The following is a 15,500-nucleotide window of genomic DNA, read 5'->3' on the forward strand; positions in this document are numbered from 1 at the left end:
ATACAAGTGTGCTGTATTAGGTCATTTTAAAAACTATCACTTTCTTTTAAGTCGACTGGATCTGTCGGCCTACTTTCTTCTCCTCATAGAATCAAATAGCCTTTATCAAAGCTAGAGCTGTAATAGCGGGAAAATGGTAAATGAAGATTTTTCTCAGTTTTTACAGCTTCTTTTCCTTATACAATATATGCTTCAAAATTTGATTCCTTCACATTGTCAGGCAAACCTTCCTGAACTCCTAGAAACAAGTATATAATATTGTATGTTTTTTTCCCATTATTTGATTCCTGTAAAATGGCTAACAAAGTGAGGTCCCAATTCTGCAAACACCTCATCATGTTTGCATGACTTTATTCATGCACTGTTTACAGGATAAAGGCCATAGTGTTCATTAAAAACTAGGAAATGTACAACATTTGAGGCACAAGTATACCGTAAGTATAATCTCCCTCTCTCTCTCTCTAATATCCATTTAAGGCAGTGGTGCCCAAACTTTTTCTGTCACAACCCCATCCCCCTTACCAGGAACGGAATCTGTCCACACCTCTCCTCCATTACTACACAGTTGGTTCAGTAGAGGAGCTTGGGCTGAAGGCAGATCTGGGGACAGAACTGGGGATGGGGAAGGAGCTGCGGCTGGAGCCAGAGCTGGTGTGGGGGCAAAGAGGGAATGAGGGCAGAGTTGCGGCTGGGGGTGGAGTGAAGCTGAGTCCTTCCCGCCCTCCCCCATGGGGGCTTCACTGGGTCCTGCCATGCACGCCCCTCCCCACCCCAATGTTCCTCTATGCCTCCTTAGTGGGGCGCACCCCACAGTTTGGGAACCACTGTTTTAAAGGTAAGGGTCCATATTTTAGTACTTTACCCCAGTGTGCTATTTAACGAAGACTCCTTCTCCAGTTGTCTCTCAAGGATACTCTTTTAGGATAAAGGAATTGCGAAACTGAGGACTATAGCCTGAGTTAAGATTTAACGCCCTGCAAACTAGCCCATAATAGTCTCTACCCCCCAAATACTGCTGAGTCAGTATGCCGTAATTTGTATTCCCAAGAGCGTTTTTAGTACTGTTAGCCATTTTAATATGTTAAGGAGGTACCACACAAAGCTTCAAGTGACAACACTACACTTCTAAATTGAAGGAAGCTCATGACTGTTAAAAGAAGTCAGTTTCCCTAGCAGATATTTCACTATTTTCCAATAATACGCTATGACTGGTATTGGAGAAGGAAACATTTGTTACTAGAGCGATGACAAAGACAGGCTGAGCAATGTGTAATGTACTTGAAATGCAAGAGGTCATAGCCAAGAGAACTGCAATCCATGTAACAATGCTGAAGAACACATACTTTTTCAAGTACTAGTTGGAAATCATTCATAATTGATAGTTTGACAAACAGGAATTTATCTATGAAAAATCGTGAGTTAATTTTAATGGAGGCAGAAAGCACTGAACACTATAATTACCAAACAAAGAATGATGCTCATTTCCTGTTGGTAGTAGGTTTCCCCTGCTCCTGCAGAAATCAATTGGCATACAGCAATGAAATCAGCCAGCATATTGTATATTCTTCAGTTCTGAAGTATGATCGTTTTAAACAGAATTTATCTTTAGCTGATGTGCCTGTGATACTTAAACAAGTATCATAGGCAGACCAGCTAAAGACAAATTCTCATTACCCTTCCTCCCCATCCGTCCATTTTCTTAATGGATGCCCAGCTCTTCCCATATTATTCATAGTTTAACTTTCCCTTTTACACTGAAACGCCAAAAGTTCACCTTCGGTTAAGATCAGGTGACTGGTTCACATGACAAAAAAGCTATGTCTCTCATCCCCAGACTTCTACATTTCCAGGAATATATGCTTGAATAATATGAAACTACAGAGCTCCCATCTGAGGTCCTCCCTGACAAAGACATATGTTTAACTTTATGCACCGTATAGTACCAGTGACTTATTTAAAATGAAAAATACATGCGAGAAACTTTAATAAACTTAAAACAAATTAATTCAGTTTTGCAGAAAGTCATTTTGTAATTTAAAGAGCCAGTCCAATATCTTAATAGCTGAAGTATAATTAACATTTAAGTCTAATGACCTCATCTTCATTAGCATAATTAGTTTTTAAGTTATATCTGAAGACTTTTCTTTTGGATTTAAGATTGGCATTCAACATCTGAGAGATTTCTCTGACACTCAATCCTCAATTCAAAGTCGAAAATTAGGAAAACTAATCACTACCAAGAACCATTAACAATTTTCAGATAAGTATTTTTAGTCAATTTATGATAAAATGCCATTGAAATCAATACTTTCTTATTAGGCATCATGCAATTTTGTTTATCATCTTGGGCCCCTAATACACAGTACCACAATTTACTTCTACTCTTTAAATCTGCTCTACTCTCTTAAAATAGTTTGGAATAGGGGCAGGAAAGAGTTTTAGACAGAACCAAGCAGTGCAAGTGGAAACCCCAACCAGACCTACAGTGAAACACTCTTATGAGTAAAGAGAGGAGACTTGTATTGTAAAACCAAAGCGAGCCGATAGACATGTAGCTGGATTTGCAGTTCCAGTGGAAGGGAGAAGCAATCCGGAGCTTTGAAAACCAAAAGGGCAATTTCAGTTCAGATACAGAAATGGAAGAGAATAGTAGTTTGCCGACTCCTCATAGAGAGAGGCTGTCGCAGGATGCCTTTTAGCCCTGCCCTGTTCTATGATGTCCCCTTTTCTATGATGCCCTGTCTCCTGCGCCATTCCAACCTATGGTGTTTGTGCAACAGACTTAAAGTGAAATGTAGTAATGAATAAGAGGACTGAGTTGGGTGGAATCACAAGAAAGCTAAGCATGTGGAAGTAACTGCCAGCTATTATAGGCATGTGTGTGTTATTTATAGGGCTTCTGGCTTTTGAGATTTGTTAATTTCACTTTTGAGGATTTTTTTTTTAAAAGCCATTTTGGGGTTTTTTGTAGATGTCCAAAAATCGGAGGGTTTTGGAACTCCTTGTGTTTTATTCAAATGCCCATCACTGTAGCACCTGACAGCTTTCCATGTAACACCAATAGCAATAACAGAGTCCCCAGTGTACTTCATGGAGTCTGTCACTTCTCCATTTCATGGGTAAAACCATCTGCTTAGGGTAGGGTTTTAAAGTGTTTCCCGACCTAAAGGATCTTTCCTGGACTTCAGTATTAGGGTTACCTTGTACTGAAAATGATCTATTTTAGGTTATGTGACTATTCGTCAAAGGCTAAATTTCAATCAGCTAAGGCTACAGTCCTGTAAAGGGATTATGTGGCTGGACTCATAGTCCCGTGTACAATTGCAGTCAACTCAGCAGAGCTCCTTATGGAGGACAGGGCTCCACCCCTGTGGATCAAGCCCTAAAAAGTACCCATCAGCATGAAAGGTACAACTGCACCTCTGGTTTGTATCGCATTCCCTTGTTCACAGCCAACTTGGTGGTGTGTAGTAAGGCACAGAGGGAATGTCAACACTGCAATTAAACTCTCACAGCTGGCCCGTGTCAGCTGACTCGGGCTTGTGGGGTAGGCTACAGGGCTGTTTAATTGGGGTGTAGATATCCAGGCTCAGACTGGCGCCCAGGCTCTGGGACCCCATGAGGGAATTGCAATTAAACAGCCCTGTAGCCTGAGCTCAAGTCAGCTAACACAGGCCAGCTGCAGGTGTTTAATTGAAGTGTTGACATACACAAATGCGTATACTGTACGTGTGGCTACAGATATTCATTCTCAGCAGCATTCAGAAGGCTTCACACTTTGATGATATTTTGCAGATGCACATCTAGAAACTTATTAGCAAGGGTTCCTTGTGTCCACATCCTACATACATTAAACATTTTGTTTGAACTCTGTAGCACATTGCAATTACTCTTTTTTTAATATAAATATTCCCATTGCTTAATGGAACGAAATAAGTCCTGTCTAGTGACTGATTTTAGCACTGTGGTTTCCCCATAATTTGCCGGTGTTGTCTTTGCATTGAAATGTCTAACATTGTTCCATTTTCAGAGGTTTTTTTATTTGAATGTATAAGCTTAATGTTGCATTAACCTAGTTCCCTGAAGTTAATGTCTTTTTTTGGGGGGAGGAGCGGGGTTTAAAAGAGAGGAGGGGGAAAAAGGAAGAAAGAAACTCTCTGTGCTTAATAGCATGTTTAAATATGTTAGCATTTAAATGGTCCCAATTAGACCTCAATGTTCACACCTCATAGTGGTAAATGGCCTGAGGGAAGGGTAAATTCCTACCTTTACTGCTGCAAGCCTGGGTTAGCAGGACACCAGCTCGCTAATTTACATAGTGATGGCACTATCTTCATGTTGAGTTAAAAAAAAAAGGGGGAGGAGGGTGCCAGAGGAGAACAGCATTTTAGACTTCACTGAAAATTGTGTGCAGAAATGGCAGCGAGATGCTAATACTGAGGAAATCAAATTTCCCTCCCCCCTTTCCTCCTCCCCATCATGATTTCATAGGTTACATGATCACAGAGTCTGAATGCCTGTAGAACACAGGCCATGGAAATTCAACCAGTAATTCTTGCAGTGAAGGGAATTATGCTTCCCTAACATTTGTAATGTTAAATTTCAATTTTGAAAGATGTTGCTCTGTATGTTACACCAAGACGTTAGCAATCTCCCTCAGGCAAAGATCCCAGCTGTCCTCCTTAACTCCTTCTGTCTTTCTCCCCCATCAACAGTAGGATAAACATGCTCTTCTCCCAGGCTCCAAGTGAAGTCACAAAGCAGGTGTGTGTGGGAAGTTCATTAGGTTTTATTAAAATCATAAGTATATATGTTCATAAGTAAAATTTTAATTTTATATTTTAATGCACCTCCAAAATGGCTTTGCAGACAAGCAAGTCCACCTGAGCTTTAGCCATATGCAAATTCCTCAGGTCAAGATTTTTGAAAAATAGGACTCTGAAGTTAGTGTTGTAAATAAGTGGCTTGATTTTAAGAATGCTGAGCATCCCATAACTCCTCACTGACTTGAAAATCAGAGCACTTCTTTTTTTTAGGTGCCTAGGTAGGGATGTAGGAGCCTAACTTCAGCCTCCTAAATTTTTTATTTTTTTAATAATTTAAATAAACATTTACTCCATGTTTGAAGTACTGATGAGGAAAAAAAAATATATTCTCAACTTCTTAAAAAGTGCATTTTCCTACCCCATCTCACCATCAAAATGGTGGAAAAGCTTTTATTCAAGCTAAAGAAGAAACAAATAAAAGCAAACCCAACAGCATGCTAAGTCTAAGGAGAGAAAATTTCAGACCAAAAGGAGACTATTGGAAAATGTCATGAGACTACAAAAACTAGGGAGCTATAGTAATAAAAATGCTTACTATTGCTATAAAATAGAAATAGATCTAAAGTACGTATCAGTCAGCATATAAAATCTGATTTTAAAATTGCATATTTAAAATATACTAAAATAGGAGAACTATTCTGTCAATATAAGATATAAACCAAAGGGACTCTCAGGGCTGCCAAACTCTGCCCTTCACCATCACAACATCCCCACGCATATATTTGTCCAGCTCTTAAAACTGACTAAATTGTTTGCCCCCACAACTCCTATTGTGTGGCTGTTCCATAAACGCATCCCTCTGATGGTTAGAAGCCTTTTTCTAATTTCCAGCCTGCAATTGTTCATAACCAGTTTATACCCATTTTTCTTGTGGTTTGTCCTTCAGCTTAAGTTACTCTTACATTCTTAATTCTTCTTCCCCGGTATTTATCCCCTTGATATTTTTAGAGAGAATAATCATCTTCCCCCTCAGTCTAATTTTTGCAAGACTAAACAAGCCAAACTCTTTCAGTCTGCTCTCAAAAGATAGGCCCTCCATTCCCCTGATCATTCTAGTAGCACTTCTCTGCACCTGTTCCAGCTTGGACTCATCTTTCTTGAACATGGGTAACAAGAATTGTACACAATATTCCAAATGAGGTCTTACCATTACCTTGCACAATGGCATTAATACTTCTCCATTTCTGCTGGAAATGCCTTGACTGGTATGTCCTAGCACTGCATTTGCTTTTTTTGGTTTGTTTACAACTTCATCACATTAGTGGCTCAAAGTCCTCCTGGGATCAACCTCCACTCATACATCTCTCTCCTCCTTTGTTATTTCCATCTGATGAACCACCAGCTTGTAGCAGAGATGATTATTAGCCCCTAAGTGCATGATAGTGCACTTTATACTATTGAATTTTATCCCATTTCTGTTGTCTTCAAGGTCGTCCAGATCTTCCTGTATAACATTCCAATCATCCTCTGTACTGATGATGCTTCCCAACTTTTTATCATGAGCAGATTTCCTTAGCACACTCCTACTTTTTCTGCCACGGTCACTAACAAAAATGTTGACTAAGAGTGGTCCTAAGACCTATCCTTCAGAAATTCCACTAGTAACCTCCCTCCAGTTCAATAGTTCACATTTCAGCAGACTTCTCCCTTTCACCAGTTTCTTATCAACCTTACAATTCTTGCACTAATCCCCATCGTCTCAATATCATGCCAAATACATTATTGAGGTATATTACATCTATTGCATTTCTCTTATTTAAAAAAATAATCAATTATTTTTTCAAAGATGAAACCCATGTTGCATTACACCCCCCTTTTCAATTACTCCACTAATTATTCTTTCCTTATAATTTGTTCCAAAGTCTTGCATACTACTGAAATTAGTCTAACAGGTCAGGAATTGCCCAAATTACTTTTTTCCCTTACTCAAATACAGGTAAGATGTTCGCTATTCTCCATTCATATGATATTACCTCCGAATAGACCGATATATTAAAAATTCCTTGTTAATGGATTAACAATCTCAGGTGTCATTTTTTTCAGTTATCTGGTCCACCCACTTAAGCACATTAAGCATTTTCAGATTTTCTTCTATCTCTATACACTCAATTTCCATCAGCTGTCCTACCTTCATGCCCACATTCCATATTATCATCCTTATTAAAAACCAAAGCAAATTATTCATTTTGTTTTGGGGTTATCTTTAACCTCATCCGTTCAGAAAGAACCAACCTTATCCTTCTCTATTCTTTTTGTTTATATAACAAACCATGTATTTTAATGTCCTTGGCAAGAGCTAAATTCAGCTACTTTTAGCAAGTCTCACTTTATTTCTACATTTTCTAACCTCCAAGATATAGCTTTGCTTCTTTCATTTCCTATAAGCTCTCTGCTTACTCCTAACAAGTGCTGAAGTTAAATCCAGCAGCGTCTTATTTAACTTGACTGATCCAAACCAACTGAAGTTAAGACCCCCATTGACTTCAATGGACTTTTGATCAAGCCTTCAAAGAGCTAACCCTTTATTTAGGTGGTTTCTGTTATAGATATGAGAGTTATATGTAAGAAGAGTTCATTTTCTACATCATAACTCATATTTGAAGTGTCCTCCGCTAGTGGCTAGGCCACATATGCAGATTTAGGACTCTACGTCAGCCATTGAGCTAGCAGTGGCTCACACTTTTAGATCTAGTGGTCCTCAGTTCTTTCTCCATACCTAGAAATGTTGGGTTATGCGTGTACATAAAGGGCCTAATTCTCATTAAATTATACCCACTTTAAGGCCCATATGCAATCCCAGAGTGCTGTAGAGGGACTTTGTTTAAATGAGTATTAAGCTCAAAATATTTTTGTCCTTTGCAACTGTACATAAAATATTTATTTTGAAAGTCGGTGGATCAGATCCAAACACCTAACTGCAGACAGAATATGAATTTGGTGCCCTAAGTCCATCTGTGCTCATGGGATTTACATTTAATGATTCTTTTGGTGCCTGGCTGTAATGTGCGACAACAAATGCGATGGCAGCTACAAAAGAAAAACTATCATACTCTTAATTGAACAAACAAAGAGCTGTTGATGACACCAATTAACAAGTGTCACTAGACAATTTTACCAACTAATACATTATCTAATTGATGGTGTGCATGACAGAGTGCATAAACCCCATGCAATAGTTGGCAGCGAAAGCATTAACCCCCTCTTCCTAAAATGATGAAATTCTATAACTACATGCCTTCAATGCAGACGCTTCCTGGGGTCAAGCCAAGATGGAAGTAAGGCTGCCAGGATGGAAATAAGGCTCTCACTCAGTTGTAGGAAACTGGGCTGCTCTCAGGCTCAACAGCCTGATGCTGCAACTTGCTGACAGCTTCCTGAGAGATGCACAGAGCCCCAAGTCCATGAGGTGCATAATCACATGCTACAAGATTGACATGTTGTAATGACACTGCATTAAGTCTCTACCTGTGGGAAATGGGAAACAAAATATTTTCAGCTCTCTGATAAGAAGAAGAAGGTCAAAGAGGTTAATACAGTGGCCATCATTATAAAAATCAACCGACAGTTCCCATGTAGTGATACCTGAGATGCCACAGGGCTTTTTTGTATTTGTAAGAGGAAATAAGGTACAAGAGGTCAAAGACTATGGTGTAGTAATTCTTGGTAAAATATTGACCTTGTAAATGATGGTCAATAGATGGAAAAAAGGGGGAAAAAGTGTTGGAGAAAAGAGTTGATAAGAGGTGATAGTAATATGAGAAAAGACACACATAATATGAGATGGAAGAGATACAGAGATTATTTGATTAGCACAGATGATCTCTTAATTTCTGCTCATTCTGCTTTTTCCTTTAGTGATTAATCAAAAGAATTAGGATAGAGAGTGGCCTATAGTTCTTAATATTTATAATGTGTATATCATGAAGAAGTGTAATGTAACTTCTTTGTGAAAAAATGGACAGATAGGTCTATCTACTTCTATCTTCCAATTTAAAAGGTATAAAAGATCTTACAACATAATGGTATAGTACGTCAGGGCTTACTTTTAAGAAACGCATGACAATAAACAGAGAACAATACCTTTTTTAAAGTTACTGTAAAGGACAGAGGTGACGCATAACTGTTGATTGGGGGGAGGGGATGTATTTTGAACCCTCTCACTGCAAAATAAAAATCTAAATCCTGGCAGAAAACTGGGGGGTGGAGGAGACACATGACCCTACGTGTACTTCATCCCCACACGTCACCCCATTATATGAAGTTTTTTTTTTAAATTAACCTGAAGAGAATGGGTTCAAATAGACGATTATATATTAGAGTCTATAAATGCAATACAATTGATCTTATCTGTCTAGTTTATGATTGCATACAAAAAATTCTCAGTATGATTAATTGCTGTAATAACTGTTTAACTGAAAAATCATCATCATGGGGGGAAAAAAGACTAAATAAAATCCAGAGCTTTGCACTTAATGAGTTAGCTCTTTTCTCTTACAATACAATTTAGGATTATTTTCTGAGACGTGAAGTACAGATTCATAATTAAAGGTTTTATAATCTAGTAATTATATAACAAATTACAACATCAAGTTTTCAGAGAATTCATGAGAATTTTTTGATGCAACTCTTCAAGATACAAAAGAATGTAAAAAAATAATTTAAAAAACTAAGATGTGAATTAGATCCAAAGTCTTCATTCTTATTTCACTTAGATCAGTTTTACACCAGTATGTCTCATTTCCACAGAATTACAATATTCCTGATTAAGTCCCTGCCCTGGAAAGCATCCGTATTCAGCAAAGCATTTATGCACATGCATGTGAGTAGTGTAACTGACTCCAATAAGCATTAGATCAGGTCCTTAGTCCTTTACTCACCTTAAATATGACCACTGAATTTGGGCCCAGATTTTTAAAGGTGGTTATGTGTTGCTCTACCCAAATTACTTCTATTATTTCTATTTCTTACATCTGACAAAGTGGGTTGCAGCCCATGAAAGCTTATTCCTGCAGAAATTAAATTTGTTAGTCTTTAAAGTGTTACAGGACTCTCGTTTTTTCCAAATTACTTAGATAGCTGAGTCCCATTTTCAAAAGTAATTTTAGGAGACTAAATCCCATTGACTCATTTTCAAAAGTGATTTTAAGCACTTAGGAGCCAAAATCCCATAGATAGTCAATGGGATTTAGGCTTCTAAGTGCTTAAATCACTTTTAAAAATGAGATTTAGTCTCCTATATGTCAGTTAGACTTTGGGACACTGAGAGCAACAATGCCTAATAGTTTTTAAAATCTGAGTCTTAGCTTTGCAATGCTGAGCGAAGCAATGCCTAAATACTTAAATATCCAGGCCTTGGTCTTTTGTTCTGATGTGGTCAGCACTCCCAAAACTAAAAGTAGCCAAATTCACCACACTGGCAGGAGAGATTCCTGATAAAATAACCAGTGGAAAAAAAGCCACCATGTTCCTCCACATTAGAGAAATCTGCACCAATGTAACGATGTTGACTGCAATGGAAATGTCAATTTATACCAGCTGAGGCTCTAGCCACAGTCTCTCTTTTCGTTCAAGAGCACAGGGACATTTTCAGCTGTGGTTATAATAGGAACACTTATTTTTTCTCTGTTTGGTAGAAGAGGAACGAAGAAAGCACTGACGGTAAGATAATATCTACAAAATGCAATGGATACTTTCATCTATAGAGGTTATGCTTGGTAGTCATTTTTTTGGGTGAAATAAATTGTTAATTATGACTCTCCATCTTAAACATACAATGCCCTGCATTAGGTGCAGATGGAAAAATTGGTTAACATATCAGAGTTTGATTGACTGCTAGTAAGTGAGGTTAAAAAAAAAAAAGTCATTCTGAAAAGAATGAGAGAATTGGCATAACAAAGAATTCCCATTTCTCGGCATCAAGCTTGAAAAAAAGGTTCTTTTTGCTGAATCCAGAGCATTCAGAGTCAAAATATCCTTAAATTCATAAGGGAAACAAGTCTTTAATAGTAAACCAGCATATCTGAAATCTAAAAAGACTGAAAGAAAAGAAAAGATATATTAGGAAAAATAGGATCTCTCAGAAATACAATGGGTTATACTCCTCATTTATTTTACCTAAATAAGTGCTTTGTATCTGCATCTAAAAAAGGAGTGAAACCAAAAAATGTTCTGTTAATATACATTTTAACATGACAAGAGCAACTGAAAGATAAAAGGAAGTAGACATAATAGAACAGGTCTGTAATTGGAGAAGCAGCAGAGATTGCCTGAAAGCACCACCCTGCCAGCAGGTGATGGTTCTGCTGGAAAACGTTAAATATGTTTTACTGACTCACTGAAACAGTGAGAAGTATAGAAGATAAATAGGTATGGCGCTTTGGAAAAAGACCTCAGGGTGTTGGCTGAGCAGTTGTGAGTGGAACCCATGGAACAGTCATGCCTAGAGAAAAACTTGGGCTGGATTCTGTGCATCATTTAGGGTATGTCTACACTGACAGCAGCAAAGTCACCGCCATCAGATTGACCTATCTGGATCGACTGAGTGGTCAGTGAAGACCCGCTCACTCGATCCGCAAGTCGACAAAGTAAAACCACCCCCTCAAGTGGCGCAGTGCTGCATCGACGGGAATGTCAGCGCAGTGCAGTGCAGTGAAACTGCTATGCAGAAGGGAAGCACAGCAGTCAACAGGAGTTACGCAAGCTACACAGAGTACTACCGCCGAATTGCCCGGTAAGTGTAGACCAGGGCTTAGAGTTCCTTTTGTCAATCAAGCCAGCCTCCAAAACATGGTACATTCTGATCCACCACTATCGGTGTAGACTGTACTTGGAGCAGGATGAAGACGCCACATGGTTAGAATGGCCTGCTGTTATGACCAGAAACACTGATTTGCTCATTTGATCTCTGCATCCATAGAGATGTTAAATGCTATTCTTTTTAACAACAACAAACAAAAAAGGCCTCATAGCAGCACAAAAGCAATGACAACTGTTTAGGAATGTTAACATGACAAAACACCCTAGAAATTAACCTCACTTATGTAAGCACCAATTGTATGAAATATCTATTCATTTTTCACTCGAGGAGGAGGTGGGGCAACAATGAAAAACAGTTTTCACAGTTGCACTTTTATGGCCTGATTATAAGAAGTGCTGAGTACTGTCAGCGTTCATCTACTTTAATGAGAGTTCTTCTGTAGGAATAGCAGACATACAGAACACCCCATGATCAGGTCAGAGGCGTTTTTAGTTTGATGAAAAATAGAAATGAATAAGAACATTTCATCAGAAAATAAATTTGCGAGCCCATCTGTGTTGTGCATAAAGAACCATGTTCTGTCCAAGTATCAGGGGCCTGACTGGACTCAATCTCATTAATAGTCTTTAAAAAGTTAAGTGAATTCTGGAGCATTAGATTGCGATATTTTAGTCTTAACACAGAAGGTCAAGCCATGGTAGTAAATGGATTGCACTTATATTACATAAATGCCTAATTCATCCCTAGTGTCAGTCCACTCAAGTCACTGAAATTACACCACTGTGAATCTCTCTCTCTTTTTAATACACATTGGACAAGCTGGATTTGTAGCCTGAGAAGAATTTCAAACCTCCCTTTAAGAAAAAATTAAAACCAACCATCCAAAATCTTAGGAGTATCTAAGTGAGATAGGTTTTTTTCTAGTGACAGATCTTATGCTGTTGTATATTGACTTAACTCTATTGGCTGCACTGGAGCTTTACTGATTTACCCCAGTTAAGAATCTGGTTCAAAACGATTCATGCAGGCTGGGGAGAATGAAAGGACAAAAGATCTTTTGCTGCACCCTCAGTGTCCGATCCTCCAAAAGGTGCTGAGTGTCCTCAACTTCTGTTAATATCAGAGACAGTGAAGGACATTTGGCAGCTCTCAGGATTAAGCCCTTAGAGCTGATTTTTTGCTCAGTCAACATTTGCAGGCTTGCATATAAATATATCATATTAATACTATGTATTATCTGCACCATATATAAGTAAGTATGCATTAAGCGCCAACAACATTAAACAAATATTGTAACAGTGATATAGCCTAAACTGGCCTATACCATAATCTTGTTCACTTATGCTAAGTATCCATAGCCCCTTGCATATGCTGAAGTAAGCTTTGACTTAAGTAGATAGGAAAACTATCCGTATCAGGACATAAAATTGTTTCCTTATAGCAACAAAAAGAGAATTACCCTCACCTATTTATCCTGATACAAACCTAGGAGGTGTCTTACTACCTCACCCATTACTATCTGGAAGACTTCTACCCAGAACAAAATATATAGGTGCATAGTGACTTGGAATACATGGTGGGTTCAGAACATAGACAAGTGGCACACTACGGTACCAGAAATACAATGTAAAAAGCTAATTGGTTAAATCTAGTTTCAAATGTTGTATAGAGTACCTTTTACTGGTAAACAATTAGGGTAAAAAAGGGTGGCTTTAGAGATGTAACTTTGGGGATCACACCTTCTGTATAAGGTGAATGTAACATCGCTACAGGGGACTGCTCTTTGGAGACAGGCTTATTAATATGCTACCAAACTGACATGGGTTATTTAGTCTTTGAGTATATTTCATAAAGAACCAAAAAGTGTGGTCGAGCAATTGCATTAACAAAGGACAGTTTAACTATGATGGGGGAGTATTGGAAATGAAACATATTGGGAAAAAACCAAGAGCCTGCTCCAGCAAATTGACTTCAATGTGGTTAAAGTTAAGTGTGTGTATCTCTTTGAAAGACTGGGGCCTATAATGTTATTCTAAATGGTCTCACTTAAGCAAATGTGAAAAGTGTCAAAGCACTGTTATCCAGCAGATACAGAAATGCAAACCTAACACCATAAACGTGGTATAAAATCAGTTTGATGGGAAAATCAGACGAGCCTAAAGTTAAGTAGTGTGTGTCTGATCAGATCAAAATGAAAGAAAGAGCTTAATATACTATTTTATTTCTACAGTACAATACAGATGCCAACTTTTTTAAAAATTACCTATTGAGTTGTTAAATTTGAATTACAGATTTGAAAATTCAGAAGTACCAGAGACATTCAGGTAGAATAGATCCCTTAAGTTCAATTTTAACAATATCATCTACCCTGAACGAGGGCCAGTGAATAGCTGTGCCACCCCTGGAATGCGCAAGGGAGAGAATTTTGACTATTTCCATTGATGGTGCAACCCTATCTTGCGCCAAGGTAAGGAGGTGATTTGCTACTGGTTTATTCCAGTAGGTATATACTTATTTTCCTCTTATATACTCATTCCATAAAAAAAGAGAGAAAGTCTGCCAACACACTTAAGATCTGTACAGCCTACCACCAGAATCCTCACCAACTCTCACTATGAGGGAGAAAAAGAAGCCTTGCAGAATGCCCTGCAGGTCATCAAATTTGGATTGTTTGGAATCAGAACAAAGGAAGTTCCAAAGTTGGTGGACCCCCATAGAAAACATCCAGCCACTGCTCCCTCTCTCACACGAGTGAGGCCCCAGCTCATGTACTTCTGCTGGTACCAAATGTGGCAGTATGTCACTGGGAGAAAAATTATCTCCTAGGTAACTTAGTCCAGTAGAACATTACTTCCCCCTTTACACAGGCTCACCTCTGCCAGTCCAGTGCATTGGGAGGAGAAACAGATGGAACTAAGGCAGGATCCATTTCCTCAGCCTACCTAGTTATTTCACCTCCACTTGCACAAGTGGGCATGTGGGACTCAACACGGATAGCCTGCACAGGGCAGTACAGGGGATGTCAAAGAGGAAATCATATTCCTGCCCTTAATTCATGTCTCCAACCATTCATATAACCATATTCATCCAACCATATACTGACATGTCTGAAACCAATCAACTAACGAACATTTAACCAACAGTGTGAAAGCACAACAGGTCTTTATATTATTGCCTTTAGATTCAGTCTTCAGTATTGCCAATTCAAAGCACTCCAGAAAACAATGAGTCAGGCCCTCCAATAATGAGATTCTAAAACTATTGGGTTCCTTTAATTTGCTTTCAGGTTTCTGAGCCTTTAGGATACACTCAGTTCTTGATCTATTTGAACTACTGCACATATGTGGGTGATATAGCTTTGTTGTTTGCTCCTCCTCCTCTGACCTTCAGGATGTACTGATGACTGAAAAGAATCGGCACATTGATGCTGACAATACTGGTCAATATTTCACACAGAGAAGGAAAGTTTTATTTTATTACTTCATTAAAAGGTATCAAGATACACTGGCATTGAAATTAGTGTAAGCATATAAATTTGGGAAAAAAGATTAGAAGTTGCTATACATGTGGATCTAATCATTTGTGGGGAAATTATGAAAATTAACACTGACAAATTTGATAATTGATACGTTCTTATGTATTGAATACATTCTTGTGTAACTAGACTATCATCATGCATACACAAAAGGGGGCTGAGTTAATATTGGACATGTATCCCTTAAATGAAATTTCCTCATTTTTGAGTACTTAACAGTGCATCTTTTTATATATATAGTTATTACATAGTACATCGCTCATAAAGACGTTTGATGTTTGTAAAAGGCATTTTGTAGTATGAATCAATAAAAAGTTCAATATTATTTATCTAGATATTCAATACCCTATGTGCAATGGGTTATCAGTCTCATCCAAAATAT

The 15,500-nt window shown here is 38.2% G+C and overlaps 1 protein-coding gene across 10 annotated transcripts in view; it reads right to left on the bottom strand.

Moving 5' to 3' along the window:
* The window catches only part of LINGO2 (leucine rich repeat and Ig domain containing 2), an 805,515-nt gene that overhangs the window by 567,843 nt on the left and 222,172 nt on the right, over positions 1-15,500 (bottom strand). The gene's annotated exons all lie outside the window — the stretch shown is intronic.

Source organism: Emydura macquarii, unplaced genomic scaffold, assembly GCF_026122565.2.
Source record: "Emydura macquarii macquarii isolate MOO-44397 ecotype Brisbane River unplaced genomic scaffold, CSIRO-AGI_Emac_v2 contig_1451, whole genome shotgun sequence".
Lineage (NCBI taxonomy): Eukaryota > Metazoa > Chordata > Testudines > Chelidae > Emydura > Emydura macquarii.